We start from the raw sequence: 16,340 nt of genomic DNA on the forward strand, positions 1-16,340 counted from the left end.
GTCACCCTGGTGCCATTTTGGAGAATATCCACTGAATGTAAACGGCGTATGCTGTTCTGTGTCAGCTGCATCATGCGGATACGTTTTTTACGTTATCTACGCTTTGATTTGAACGAAAACAACGAATAGCAGAATAGCATACGCTGTTTACATTCAGTGGATATTCTCCAAAATGGCACCAGGGTGACACGGAGGAGACGAATTGTTGAATAAAGTCATTATTTTTGTTTTCTTTGCATACAAAAAGTATTCTCGTAGCTTCGTAAAATTACGGTTGAACCCCTGATGTCACATGGATTATTTTACCGATCTCCTTGCTACGTCTCTGGACCTTGATCGTGGTAATTACATTGCTGTCTATGGGAGGGTCAGAGAGCTCTCAAAATTCATCAAAAATATCTTAATTTGTGTTTCGAAGATGAACGGAGGTCTTACAGGTTTAGAATGACATGAGGGTGAGTAATTAATGACAGAATTTTCATTTTTGGGTGAACTAACCCTTTAATAAGCAGAGGTAAAAACAAGTAAACCATGTACTAATAGTATCCTTGAACTTATATTGGCCCAACCAAAGGCATGAGTTTAAAGTGGGACTATCTGTTTAACCAACCAATAGCAGATGAGGTGAAAAATAAGGATGGGTATCTATACAGATTTCCCACTTTTATTAAATTCTGACTCGCAAACTCTTGATTTGGTTCCATTCCAGTTTACATTGGATTTGATTCTGGTTTATTTCAGTCTGATTCAAATCCAATCTTGTCTTTTTGGATGTACTATATCTGCCACATTGACATTGTCATGTGACCTACCAGCATCATTATTTCTGTCACTTCACTGTCATTCTCAACTCCTCTCCTGTAGCTTCACGGGACAGTAAAGTGTCCATTGAATGGTCACTCCAGAATCTCAGCGGGAGTAATAGATCATCCAGGAACTTTTGGATTACTGTTTGGAGAATTTGTAGAAATTGTGCTAATTTTTGATTCACCAAAAGGAATCATTTCATAAGAGTCCTTTGTTTGTGAATCTGACTACTTGCCCAGGTCCAGTGAGTAGTTTATGCCATAGAGGGTATTTAATGGGCTTCTTTTGTCACAGGGCCTGGGACACTGCATTTCTAGCCTCACTTAGAAACACCACATTGCTCTCCATGAAAATACCTTTGTTTCTCACTGAATTGACTCACTGACCCAAATGACTGTGCTCTTCACTACCTTGGCAAACATGGTTTCAAAGAAGACTAAATTGTATCCCTTGTTTGTGGGCTTCTGTTTCGTTTGCAGCATTGTCTATGTAAGTTTAGAGGTCACATTTCCCAGCAATTCAACCTTGAATATTCACAGCATGTTCTATGATGCTTTGTCCTTCAAGATCTGTATCAGTTTTCCAGAGTTGGAAACTCGAGTCTGGGACTTGGACTCGAGTCGCACTTAAGTCGCATAAATAAAGACTTGGGACTTGACTTGAACTCGTGAACAGCTTACTCGAGACTTGACTCGGACTCGTGACTCGTGAGACTCATAAAAAACGCAAGTCATTTGGTATGGGAGTTTATATGAACGTATCTCTGAGGGGAACTGGCTGTCTTTAGAAAAGTTTAGATGGCATTTTCTTTTCATCTTGCCTCTGTATAATGCGTATTAAAGTAGCGTTCATAACTGCAGCACTGCTTTGTTTACAGCGGTAACCCAGGAAACACCGTATCATTGCTGTTCGTAAGCGCCACCTTCTGGCAGAGAGTGAACCTGCGTCTCATTCAGCTCATCTACTGTTTTGTTTTGTGCAGATGTTTCATGTAGAATAGTTTCACAAAACTTAAAGGCACAATATGTAAGATTTTTTTATTAAAATATCCAAAAACCACTAGAACAGTGTTATATATTTTGCTGATTGTTTACTTGCATTATCCCAAATGTTTCGAAGAATGTTTCAATCCAGAGAAATAAGCAATTTTAACTAGTGACACGGACCATGTCTATAGTGTCATTGTGTCGCCTGCCAATGATGTCATAACCCCTCGATTTCCGGTTTTGTTTTGTAGAAAACATGGAAACATCAAAGAAGCTTTAATATATTGTGCGTTTTAATAGACTGGTGACGACCGCACAGAGTAGCATTATAACATGATAAAACAGCACTGCTTTTTTGTTCCCCCCACATACGCACGACCGGAAGGAGCGGAAGCGGTCGACTGTGGCATAATAAAAGCTCCGCTGCTTTCGAGCCGTGTGTCACGCTCGTTCAGCGGCCTCGTTTAGCTTCGACGGCTTTCAGCCTCACCCTGCTTCATTCTACTACGTTAATAAATCATTAGCTCATCCATGAACATGATTTCTGCCCGAGTCCCGTCGGATTGAATCGGCTGTGGGGATGAAGACGACAACTCCCATGATTCCACACTCAGTCAAGGCGTCATCAAACTACGCCTTTGTCTCTGTTTATTTTGAATACGCACCCTCCAGCGGCAAAAATTACATATTGTGCCTTTAAGTCAGACCATTTTGTTTTTGCTTCAAATTTCGAAATTATACAATCCAATTTAGATTAAAAACTGCTCATGCTGCATGTATGCAGCCGCTTTGTTTGGATTGTGTTGTTTAAAATACAGTGCCTTTAATTTTAAATTGAAAAAGAGCACATACAAAGCCTTAGTTTGTTTATATGAGATTTCTTTCATTTGTGTTATTCATTTGATTGATTGGGGTTTGTTTTAAAATTTCAATTTAGTCGGTGTTTGACATATTTCAATTTTACAAAGAAATGTGCAGCGTTTTGTATGACAATTAATAAATGGACACCTTTTCATTTTTAATTTGTCTTACATTTTGATAGTTATTTTTTTTAGAAAATCATATCGTGAAATCAGTATTTCAAAATCGATTTAACCTCAATAACTAGCTGAAAGAACTGTTGCTAATAAATAGAACAAAGACTTAAGACTTGACTTGGACTCCACTTTACAGACTTGAGAGTTGAATTAGACTCGACCTCAAAGACTTGAGACTTGACTTGTACTTGGACCTCAGAGACTTGTGAACATGTCTGCAGTTTTCCTTCATTGTGTGAAACACATTGTGGTTTTCTCTGTTGGTTATATTGTGATATTAAAGTGGTAACTATGACTGAGACTTTGTCTCACTGTTTGTCTTTATTTCATTCTTTTTTTATATATATATACTTTTGTGCAAATATCTCAACAACAACTCAAATCCCTTGGCTTCTGAGCAGCTGTTGATCTCTGGACCTGAGGCCAATGAGTCCACTTGACTTGTAAGGAGGTTTGATTTCTTGTGTTTGCTAGAGTCTCAGTGGATTTGTGATGTGGCTTAGAGATGACAGCTTGTGGAGTTATAGTGTTAGACAATTTAAGCTGTGTAAACAAACTAAGTGTTAAAGTGTGAGCATCGTAGTTGGCCTTCGTGACATGCATGATTCATATCAAACTTTCAGGGCTAGTTCATCATGCGCCAACAAAAATGTCAAGATCCATGTATAATTCACAAATAGCCTACTGCTACTTGTGAATTATATAGAATGTTATTGCATAATTTGAAGTTGCCTAAATGGATGAATGTATTTTAAAATCAGTTTTTACAAAATGTGAACCAAATGCCAATTATAGCCACATAAAGTCTTTTCCACAATTTGTAAAATTAAATTAATACACTATGTATATATATATATATATTGTCTTTAATTAGTATGCAGCAACAATATAGATTAAACAACATATTTAACTAGATTAATTTGTACTGAAAGATTTGAATACATAAAAAGGTTTCTGTAAAAATTTCTGCGTGTCAATTGGTCGCAGTTGGTTTAATTAGATGGTTTGAATTGAGACAATGTAGGTTTACAAAACTAGTCTGGTGACTTAATGGCTGAATAAAAACTGCATTAAAATGATGATATCCACAATGTTGCATAATTTATTTTGGCAGCATCACTGTCAGCATGCAGAATCTGCGTCCTTGTTTGTTGATGCAATGCCATTATCACATATGCTGCAACAAGCATTCCTTCATCTTAACTTGTGTAGTTTATTTGTGAATGAGTGCGTTACATGGCCAGAGACAATGGAGCTGTCATCAAGGACGTTACTTTGAGCTGTGTAGAAGGTTGATGATTATTTCTTCTGATGTTGTGGGCGCTGGGTTGCATAATCAGATCTTGGTTTACCATGCTCTTCCCCAGAGCATTTTTCAGGCAGCTCTAGCTCTCGCGTCACTGCAGCCTCAGCATGAAGCTCTCTGATGTCAGATTTTTTAGCTATTGAGATGTTAAAGCGATGAGGGAATGGAAATGTTTCCTGATGGCATTGCTGGTGTGCTTTGGATGCGTTTCTATATCAGAGGCTGTAAAAATTTCTGCGTGTCAATGCAAGCATTTTGTTGAGACGCAGTTGGTTTAATTAGATGGTTTGAATTGAGACAATGTAGGTTTACAAAACTAGTCTGGTGACTTAACGGCTGAATAAAAACTGCATTAAAATGATGATATTCACAATGTTGCATAATTTATTTTGGCAGCATCACTGTCAGCATGCAGAATCTGCGTCCTTGTTTGTTGATGCAATGCCATTATCACATATGCTGCAACAAGCATTCCTTCATCTTAACTTGTGTAGTTTATTTGTGAATGAGTGCGTTACATGGCCAGAGACAATGGAGCTGTCATCAAGGACGTTACTTTGAGCTGTGTAGAAGGTTGATGATTATTTCTTCTGATGTTGTGGGCGCTGGGTTGCATAATCAGATCTTGGTTTACCATGCTCTTCCCCAGAGCATTTTTCAGGCAGCTCTAGCTCTCGCGTCACTGCAGCCTCAGCATGAAGCTCTCTGATGTCAGATTTTTTAGCTATTGAGATGTTAAAGCGATGAGGGAATGGAAATGTTTCCTGATGGCATTGCTGGTGTGCTTTGGATGCGTTTCTATATCAGAGGGTTTTTGATCACACTTTGTCATAATGCTTGTTTACAGTCAAATTAATTCCTTTAAGCATTAACCAAACAGTTTTGCAGTTCATCTTTGATCCAAATGTCAAACACATGATGTGCTTCTTCATGATGTGCAACAGAGATTCAGACAATTGGTTGCCAATTAATATTAATATAATTATTACCATTGTTCACGTCAGCTTTGTAGACAAATGTAAGGTTTGAAAAAGATGAAATATTTTGTACTTGACGTAATCGATAATTACACACGCACCAGTAGTTTAGCTTATGTTAAACTGCTTTTTTATTTGCATCCAATTCCAGCCCAGCTGAGCTTTATATTTGGACAAATTCCCTAAATGGCTTATTAATCCTAAAATTGATGAGAAAATGCAATTGCATAGCTGTCATAATTTGGGTATGTGCATTTATTCCATCAAGTGAAGTTTTCCTTTCATCACAGAACCCCTTGTGCTGGTCTCTTAAAGGTTACTATGTTTTATTGCCAAATCAGAACAACTATATAAACACGAATGGTGGACTGTCTGTAGTCGGACTGTGAGACTGAAATCTTCAGTTCTCCAGGCCTGCTGAACTGTCAGTTTGAATTTACAAGTAGCAAGTTGTGGGTGAAATCATGAGATCAGCAAATACCTTTAGTCCAAGAGAGTGAATTATTTTAGCAATAATTGTTTAAAATGAAAACATTTAATAGTTAAATAAAAATAAAAAAAATTAAATGGTAATGGGGTTGGTGAGTCATTTTATTTCTATGCAAGAATCGTTTGGGGATGTAAATGTTTTCTGTTTGAGTCATAGAATTGTTGAAAGAGGTTTTTTTTTTTTTTTTTTTGTCATGGCTCTCTCCCCTTGGCCAGTTGTCCTGTGTAAGCCATTAGCTCTCTGACTGTCTGCCATCAATTACACTGTAATATGACATAGAGCACCGGAGAGCCCTCTCGGCCCACTCCTGCGTGCCTGTTCCTTAATTAAAGTGCAGAGATTGGTCTCAGCGGACAATCCTGTTAGATTAGCCCTTATCTTCTGGGCGGATGATCCCGGGATCTCATCTCAGTCCTCAGATTGATTTCAGGGAAAAGCAAAACAAAACACTGGACAGTCTGTCAGTGTATATTCTGGAGTGCTTGGTCATGATTATTTATTTTACCAGATTAACTTGATGCTGTTAGCCATGTGGAATCTGATCTCAAAGTCTTTCCATCTCTCCAGTGGTCTTCTGTATGTGAATATTTAGTGACATAATTATATGTGAGAATTTATGTTAGTGTAAATCAAATAGTAGGGACATTGGCGCTAGTTTTACAGTGTTTCAACTAGAGCCCGACCGATATGGGTTTTTTGGGGCCGATACCGATATTAGGGAGATATCGGCCGATATTCTTTGTGTATATTATAGTACAGTACCAGTCAAAAGTTTGGACACTTAACATTCATTCACCGATTTGCGCTACTGTCTTCACACACAGACAAAACTTACTAGAGAAGTGTGAAGTGTGACATAATATACCTCTGTAAATAAATACAATATAAATTCAAGTCTCGCGCACTTTAATGCTCTTTGAATGTAACGTGTACGTTCCCTTGGAACTGGAATCATGGCGGAATATCATGTGAAGTCCACTTCACAGGCCACGGACGGTCGAATAAGACAACGCTTGAATGCTGCTGCCTGAACAAGAGACCTCCTTACTGAAGTGAAAGTGTTGGCTGGTGTCACGATCTCGCGAACGTGCCGGCGGATCTCCACCAAATTCGGGGGTCCCTTCAGCTCGAGGAGCCCTCTCGAATGCCACCCTCTGCACATCGGTAGCCCCCCGGGATCGCCAAATTGGTCAGCGCCGGACCGCGAATTTAACCACCCGTAACTCACTAACCCCGGGGGCTATCGACGCGGAGGTGGTCTCATTCGAAAGCGGGCCTCTAGACATACACTCAATTCGCGTTCGAGAGGGTTCCTCGAAGATACCGATATAGCGGCGACAGGCTCATATTGGCCGATAATATCGGCAAAACGATATATCGGTCGGGCTCTAGTTTCAACCAGGAAGACCAGAAACTACTTGGTGCAAAGAAGCCAAGCAACCGACAAAACGCAGCTGGTCGTAAACTATGACATAAATTCTAGCATTTATTTCTTTGTCTTGCTTTCTTTTTCGCGAAATATAGAAGTGGCACAGATTCATTACAACTAGAACAGATTTATTGAACGAAATATGGCCAAAACATTGTCAGGGTTTCTAAAGGAGGGAGATTTCTAAAGGAGCACAACCAGAAGTATTTTTTCACAAGGTCAGAGCACTTTTTCCTCTCGTTTTCTCGCTCTTGCCTTTTTCCACGTGCGTTAAGTGTTGCTTCCATGTGATCACGTGACAAGGGAAGTGCATGTTAGCACCTTTCAGTGGCTCTCTTCTTATTCTATTAACGCAGTGGTAGGTTGAAAGTCATTGTAAATAATTTAGTGTTATAGTTGCTCTATAGTGCAAAGTGAGCAGAAAGACGGGGAAAATAATTTCCAGTGTTTACATTTAATGGGTGACTGCTTAATGAAAGCGTGACCTATAAAGGTGTACTGTACTTGAGTGCCAGTGCAGGATCGTATGACGGATGGTTACTTCTCTATGGTTTAAAGCTTTCTGTGATTGGAAGAACAGTTAACTACTGCAATTATTAACATAAAATGTATTCTCATTGAATATAATGCACGGATTCCCATATTTATTTATATTTAAGAGACAGGAGGAAGAAATAGAAAAACATTTTTTTTTTTTTATTACATTATTGAATTTTGTGAGTTTTATTGAACGAGTGTTTTAAAAGATTATTCAAGGCAAGTTTGTTTTCCTTTATCCATTAATGCATATGTCTGTCTTCCTTTCTTTTCAGTGAGCAGAGTATCTGTCAGGCGCGGGCTGCTGTCATGGTATATGACGATGCCAATAAGAAGTGGGTTCCAGCTGGTGGATCCACAGGCTTTAGTCGAGTCCACATCTATCACCACACTGGCAACAACGCCTTCAGAGTAGTGGGCCGTAAAATTCAGGACCACCAGGTAAGAGAAAGGGGAGCTCTGGTGTCAATGAGTTGGAAACTATTAATTAGCATGATGGATTGACAAAGAAATTCTCTACTCAAGTTTCCATACTTGTCACAGGAGAAGAGGTCAATATATTTACCCTTAGCTTTACACTCCAAAAAACAAATCCAGGTTACCTATTACCACAACTTATATGCATGGTCCCAAGTTAAATATTTGCTTTAGAATGTTGCAAAAGTTGCAAATTACATTAACATAATACTGTGTGTAATTTAAACAAATTTCTGGATTAATTGATTTAAAAGAAAAAAATTGTAGTAACTTGTAGTTGTTAAATTCCATTGACCATATGAGGAATGACTGTGCTAATGCTGTTGACAAGTAACATCTTACTTCATTAAATTCACATGCTTAATAGTTTACATTTTTGCATATGCTGTGCTAGCTGATTATTTGAAATGAAGTAGATAAGATTAGTTTTTTTTCCAGGGCCACCACACAATTATGTTCACATAAACTTTATTTATTTATTTATTTGAGTAATGACTGTGCAATTATTGAGTAATCAATTTTTTGAAACTGATTCTGATCAAACTGTCATAACTCAAAGTTTGATACAAACTTGCATTTTTAAACCAAAACATTTGTTTTTAGAGTGTATTACTTTTTAAATATTAACTTGTTATAAATTTAATTTATGCTAAATAATTTTGTTAAACAATTTTTTTTGTCAACGTTTTAAATCACTTTTAGGCTTTTAGAATGCAGTATGGCATATTTACTGCTTTTTAACGTGGATTTTCACTATTTTAATATAGGATGGCTTTGAAAAAAAAGCCTATTAATTGGGCCTTCATTTTACCTGTTCATTTTATCTGCAGTAAGGTATGTGATGCTGTAATTTTATTGTGAATATTGTCACAGATAAATGGTGCTGTTAGACATGACGTCTTTTAGAATCGAGTCAGTGTCAGAAAGGCAGTGGGTTTAACTGAGAGGCCGTCTGCTTGGCCTTGTTGGCCTCTCCTGCAGAGAGGGGTCTGGTTTCACTGCAGTGCTTTGATGACCCATGACACAGAACACGGGAGGTTTGAGGGGCTCACAGATCAGCACAGCGTGCTTTAAAGAGAATAACATCTCATGAGAAATGCTCCTGTTCTGGTTGTGATTACAAGAATGTTATGCTTGGCTACATTTTGGAAAATTCCGTTCATGTTTCCTTTTAGTGGTTCATTGTGGGGTTTGAAGGAATAGTTCACACAAAAATAAAAATATTCACCATATACTCTGCATCAAATTGTTCTTGAGCAGTGTGAGTTGGAGCAGTTTCTTTCTTTTGTGAAACAAAAGGAGAAATGATAAAGAATGTACTGACAACTTTTTTTTCCTCATGATGAAAGTGAATGAGGCTTGTGTTCAAAATGTAAGTGGTCCATATGATCCATGCCCTATATTAATCTGTCTGTTGCTCAGACAAAGCCATCATATGACTTCAGGAGACCTGAAATATAGTGATAAGTCATATGGACTGTTTTTTATGATTTTTATGATGCATTTTTGTTGTCCTTTTTTGAATTGTCCTTTTCTCACTTTGTTAAAGAAATGAGGGTGAGTAAATGATGAGGTTTACATTTTTTTTTTTGTGAACTGTTCCTTTAAGAAAAAGGCTGTATGCACTGCACTGAACTACTTCACTCCTATTCAGCATTTGGGAATGTTGTTTTACTCAGTCAGAGTAACCTTGACCTTAGCAAGTGATTTGAATTGCAGGAAATGCCTCTTATTTTTTTTTTTAGCTATTAATAGATCAAGAACCCAGTCTATTTCGTGACCTGAGTCTGAATATCTAAAGATTTATGGGTCAAACATAAATGTAGTGCTGTAAACAGGTCATCAAAAGATTAAAAATCCCATTTATTTCAGAAGAAATATTGTGGTGTTAACCAAATACACAAATCACTTTTCCTCCCTACTTATGCGCTTGCTGCATCTTTCTGATGCCATATTAATAATACTGAATTAAGTGTGAACTGTCTAGCTACTGCATTAAGTGGAAAGGGTAGCAAGTTTCTTAAAAATCTCATGATTTATGTGCTGTTCAAGTACGTTTTGTGGTTAGGAAGCTATTTGTCTTAAAGTGCCATTTGCTGAGATTAATTGTAACCCTGGTCGCATTTGAATGCTATTAACATATCTTAAATAAAACCGCCATGTTTGTGTTCAGGTAGTAAAAAATTCTGGCCTAACAAAAAAAATGTCTGTACTTTTTACTTTTTATTGATGTATTTAAAAGCTCATGAGGTTGCTGAAATGTCTACTTTAGAGTTTTTGCAAAATGTGCATGCACACATGAGAAGTATGTGCTGCTTCAGCAACCTTTTAACCTTTCCTCGTTTTATGTGTATTTTGTGAATTCCCGTATTTGGTGGGAGAGACTTCATTAACTGCCCCTAAACTTAAAAACAGGAACCTCCTTTCAATGTTGAATATTGCTTGTAATGCATTTTTGTTGTCCTCTTAGATTCTATGTATGCCAACAATTAATTTAGCAAAGTAATTAAATGTATTATCTCTTTGTTCACATTATGAATGCCGTCTGGTGGAATGAATAGAATAACTTTTTCATGAGAGGCATATTAATGTGTGACTGTTTTAAGCTCAAAAACCTTCAATATTGTAATTTTTATTTTTAAAAGACCCTTGAGTCAAAATCAGACCCAGTTTTATTTGCTTGTTTATATTTCAGTACGTACAATTAAGGAGGTTTTATATGCAGTGAGTGAACAACTAAATATGACCCTTCCATAAGCTTCTGACTGATGATTTGGTTGATTTAGTACAAGTTAGGTATAAAGAAAAAGAAATGAAAACCTCATAGTCTCATGCTTTATATTTCCAATCAGGTGCAGTAAAAACATAACATACAGAATAAACTGTTTATATGTACAGTCATGGTCAATAATATCGGCACCCTTGGTAAATATGATCAAAGAAGGCTGTGAAAATTAATCTGCATTGTTAATCCTTTTGATCTTTTATTTAAAAATTCACAAAAATCTAACCTTTCATTGGATTATAAGAATTTAAAATTGGGGGAAATATCATTATGAAATAAATGTTTTTCTCTAATACACATTGGCCTCAATTAACGGCACCCTTTTATTCAATACTTTTTGAAACCTCCATTTGCCAGTTTAACAGCTCTAAATTTTCTCCTATAATGCCTGATGAGGTTAGAGAGCACCTGACAAGAGATCAGAGACAATTCCTTCATCCAGAATCTCTCCAGACCCTTCAGATTCCCAGCTCCATCATATTTACCAAGGGTGCTGATATTTTTGGCCATGACTGTATGTGAAACAGAAAAAAACAGTACTCTTGCAGTCCTCACTTGGAAAATGGGTTATTTAAATGTGAAAGCAGCTGTTTAGCAGCAGTTTTGTGGTTACATTGAAAATATAGACTTCTGTTGATCATGTATTTCTTTATCTTGTTTTTTCACTTGTTTTTACAAACGAGCATGCCACAGATGTGGTCAATAGAGCTTAACTTGTATTTATATTCCTTTAAAGTGATAATTCTAATCTTTTTTCTGTTTTTCCCCAAGGCCCACATATAATATGTCAAGGTTTTATGCATCAAAAACAACCTCTTTGCATTTGAAATGAGTAACAATGCTTGCACATTAAACTATTAATTGGATCTGTTTTATCAATTTGATTATGCTTTCATTTTCAAGCTCAGTATAGTTGCTGCTGTCCTATCCTCGCAAAGTCTGCTTTATATTTCCTGACATCATCAAGGACTTATTTGTATGCTGTATCCTGATATAACCAAGTCCATTATATCCATGTTAATAGGCAGCCAATCAATCTCTCTATGAAGGTTACTCAGTGAAGGCCGTGTTAGTGTTTGTCTTTAAACAGCACATATTAAGTGTTCAGCTGTATTGTCACTGAGTTGAAGCATCTTTTTAGAGTGTCCAGCACTTGTAGCTGTTTCTTTTTATGACAATTTTACTTGAAAATGCTGTTTCTAAGGCCATTAGTCATCAATTAAAATTAAAATTCAGTTTTTTTATAAAATTTTTTTAATACTTTCTTCTGTCCCACCAAACAAGTCTCTAAGGAGGTTGGTTTGTAGTTTGTAGGTTAGAAGTAATTTTCAGGTTGATTGCCATGAGTTTACTGTGTTTAAAGGAATAGTTCACCCAAAAATAAAATGTTGCTGAAAATTTACTCTCCCTCAGGCGATCAAAGATATAGATGAATTTGTTTCTTCTTCAGAACAGATTTGAAAGAATTTGACATTACATCACTTGCTCACCAATGGATCCTCTGCAGTGAATGGATGCAGTCAGAATGAGAGTCCAAACATCTTATAAAAACATCACAATAATCTACAAGTAATCCAGTCCATCAGTTATTATCTTGAAGTGAAAAACTGTATGTTTGTATTAAACAAATCCATCAATAAGATGTTTATTACCTAAAGGCCATTGCTTCTAGCTGAAATACAAGTCCTCTATCCATAATATTGCTTTTAATATTGCAAGCAATGACTCTCATTCTGACGGTACCCATTCACTGCAGATGATCCTTTGGTGAACAAGTGATGTAATGTTTAATTTCTCCAAATCTATTTTTAAAGAAACAAACTCATCTACATCTTGGATGGTTTGAGGGTGAGTAAATCTTCAGAAAATGTATATTTTTGGGTGAACTATTCCTTAAACATTGCTCTGATTTTGCATCTTGAACAGCTTGGCATAGCAACAAATTTCCAACCAGTGATGTGAGTTTTAAGCAGAGTTATTGGTTTATTCAACCAATGGCAGACAAGGCATGTTTAAGAAACCTTTTTGGGAAGAGTTTTTGCTTTTCTGTTCAGAAGCATAGAAACTCACTTTTGTGTGCTAAATTTAGAGTGTTTCACGTCACGTAATTCACTTCAGGCTGTATATTGCATATGTATTTAATTAGTGTCTGGCCTGGTTCTTTCTTTGTCTGTTCATTTCCTGTGAAGTAATGAACCGTTAAAGAAACCTTTTTCTCTTCCATTGTTTAGGTGAGGACATGTTTCTACAGTTTTAGTGAAGTGCAAGGTAATGTGCACTTAAAGGTAACCTTTATTCAGCACTGACCCTGGTTGTTGTGCCCTGCTACACAAATGGCAGAAATGCTGAGGGGGTGGTGACCCTGTACATGACTCATTGCTTTTTTATGGTTATTCAGTGTTTCGTGGAAAGCCTATTTCTGCTTCTGAGAGTACCTAGGCCATTTTAGTCCTGGTTACGTTAATAATTCATGAATGGCGCAATCATCACAGTGATATCCGAGGACGGAGAATATCAGATTACTTCAGGAAACTTACTGGCATCTGTTGATGAGCCATTTATGACGGTTTAGTGACCGAAATGAGTAAAGTGCCGAAGTGCTGCACAAAAATGTCAACAAACCTTTTATGTTTAGCCTTGGCATCTATATATAACTGACTAATGTCTTTAGATCTATACTTGCAAGTGTGCCAGTAACTGGCCTAGTCATTTATTAGACACATATTTACAATAACGACACACTATAGTAAGATGAGCTAGTAATGATTGCTTGTATATTTTCTGTGTAAATGGTTGGAGTGGGGATATATATATATATATTAGGGGTGTAACGGTACACAAATATGACGGGTCGGTACGTACCTCTAGTCAATGCTTGTGTTGGGATTATATACCAGCACGTTTCTGAACCGTCCCAGAAGCGGCTCTCCAAGGTGTTTATACAGCGATCTGTCATGCCACATAAAAGACTGTCAAAACTGTATTCGTTCGGTTCACATGCGTACCGAACCGAAAGACCCGTACTGAAACGGTTCGGTACGAATACGTGTACCGTTACACCCCTTATATATATATATAGTTTTGTGACCCCCTGCTCTGCAGTGAATGGGTGCCATCAGAATGAGAGTTGCAATATTATGGATATAGAGGACTTGTATTTCAGCCAGAAGCAATGGTTTTTAGTTAAAAATGTCTTATCGGTGGATTTGTTCATTACAAACATGCAGTGTTTCACTTCACAAGATGTTACTTGATTGACTGGAGTTGTATGGATTACTTGTGGATTATTGTGATGTTTTTATAAGCTGTTTGGACTCTCATTCTGATGGCACCCATTCACTGCAGAGGATCCATTGGCATATACACACACACACACACACTGTATTTAGTAGAAGTAACTATCACTTAAATGCTTGCAGGGCTAAAACAATGGGAAACTGCCCAGAAAGTTGCTTATATAGTGCCATGCCTCAGTCTTAATTCTTGCTGCTCAGTTTCATTAATGTGTTGAAAAAACTGAGAAGTTTTCTTCACTTGTGAGTTGTGACAGGATGGCTTACAGTTCACAGTTCCTTTTATAAAGCTTGCTAATTAGTTGCACTTCTCATGGTAATTACGTTGATGTCAAAGGATGAGAAATTGAAATGACTGGGAAAACAGCCAGTTACCTCAGAAGCTCGAGAAAGATTCACCCTGTTGAGGACATGTTGTTGGGAGAGTTTAGGGAGCCAGTCAAGTGTTTGATGTTTAAGTATCTCCCACCCATATGCGATTACCATATTAACCAAGAAGTATTATTGCTGTAACACCTGTCTGGTGCCGGGATGGCCTCAGTAACCTTTGTGCAAGTTCTGAAGAAATACATTTACTTTTTTGTTCTCTACAAGAATAGAGGTGCTGCAAGTAGCATTTTTTTTAATCTCTAGTTCGTCCTTGTGAATCTTTTAGGGAGCAAGTCTTTGTCTCTGAAATGCAGCATTATCTGTCTTATCTGTCATCTTTTCGTGATGCAGATGTTTTTCCTTTGTGTAGAGAGGTGGTTTAGTCAGAAATTTTTACTTGAAACTTTTGAAACCTTCAGTTTTATCAGTTTGATCTCATGAGGAAAAAAAGTGGCTATGCATATGCAAAAACAGAATATGTTGCCCATACTAAACATGGGTTTTATTTTCTTCAGTACAGAAGAGGTTTTAAAAGGCTTAAAAACGTTTGTTTTAACGCTTCACATGAAAGCTGCAGCAATTTGTATGCAATGTCACATTGTTCCCCCGAGACCATGTGGAGTTTTATGGACTACTACAACACTTTTATGTTGTATGAGGATACAGTATGTAGTGCTTTATAGTCTTCTGAGCTGTTCTGAGCAGAGTATGTGAGCGGAGTGAAGCGGTGTGATTATGACTGGAGTGAGGAGCGGATTTTTTAAAAGTCGGAGTGTCGTGGTTTTCACTCGCTCCAAGAGTGCTCCACCACCGCTCCATCACCAGTACAATTCATGCCAACAGCCCATAATATAACTGCATATTTAGTTGGGGTGCAACGGTTCTCGGTAAAAAAATCGAACCGTACCGTTCTCCACACGCGGTTCGGCATACACTAGGACCACGGTTCAACTTAAATCTGACAATGCATCTGTAATATGGTTTGTTAGAGTTCGGCTAATGCATGTTTCTGTTGATGGATACAAATTCTGGCTTCCCAATACATTACAAGAGTGATGAGAGAGAAAAAAAAACAATATGTGGACAAACCAGTCACTCTTTAATCAATGCGAGTGCTTTATGCTGGAATAACTGTCATTTATGCCGCCATCACGTGTTGATAGCGCAGGTGAACAGCACACGTTGCTATCTGTGTTTAAACTACTCATTTAAGCCTTGCGAAGACATAGTCGGCTGAACGTACAGTATCGGTGCATTGGATCAGTGCGTTCTCTTAAAGGGGTCCTATTATGCTTTTTCACTTTTTTAAATTTTAGTCAGTGTGTAGTGTGTATGTTTGGGCATAAAAAAGATCTAGAAAGTTACAAATCTCAAAGTCCAGTCCAAAGGGTAAAAAAAAAGATATTTCGTTTTTTAAAAACCTTTTCAAGAACTACAACAAACGGCTCTTTTGGACTACAGCATTTGTTTTCTAGGCTTTGTGATATCACAAAGCGGCTCATTGGAATATAATTACAAATAATTCCCGCCTACAGAAATTCCAATGGTTGCGGGGGTGGGGAGGGGTGAGGTGAAAGTGAAAGTGACGTGACATGTGGCCAAGTATGGTTACCCATACTAGGAATTAGTGCTCTGCATTTAACCCATCCTAAGTGCACACACACAGCAGTGAACACAGGGCTTTGTGATATCACAAAGCGGCTCATTGGAATATAATTACAAATAATTCCCGCCTACAGAAATTCCAATGGTTGGGGGGGTGGGGAGGGGTGAGGTGAAAGTGAAAGTGACGTGACATGTGGCCAAGTATGGTTACCCATACTAGGAATTAGTGCTCTGCATTTAAC

At 37.5% G+C, this 16,340-nt stretch overlaps 1 pseudogene; it reads left to right on the forward strand.

Annotated features, from left to right (window-relative positions):
• Positions 1-7,846: 7,846 nt before the first annotated feature.
• The window catches only part of LOC107698345 (protein enabled homolog), a 63,502-nt pseudogene continuing 55,008 nt past the window's right edge, over positions 7,847-16,340 (forward strand).

This window comes from Sinocyclocheilus anshuiensis, unplaced genomic scaffold (assembly GCF_001515605.1).
Source record: "Sinocyclocheilus anshuiensis isolate Anshui unplaced genomic scaffold, SAMN03320099.WGS_v1.1 scaffold1746, whole genome shotgun sequence".
NCBI lineage: Eukaryota > Metazoa > Chordata > Actinopteri > Cypriniformes > Cyprinidae > Sinocyclocheilus > Sinocyclocheilus anshuiensis.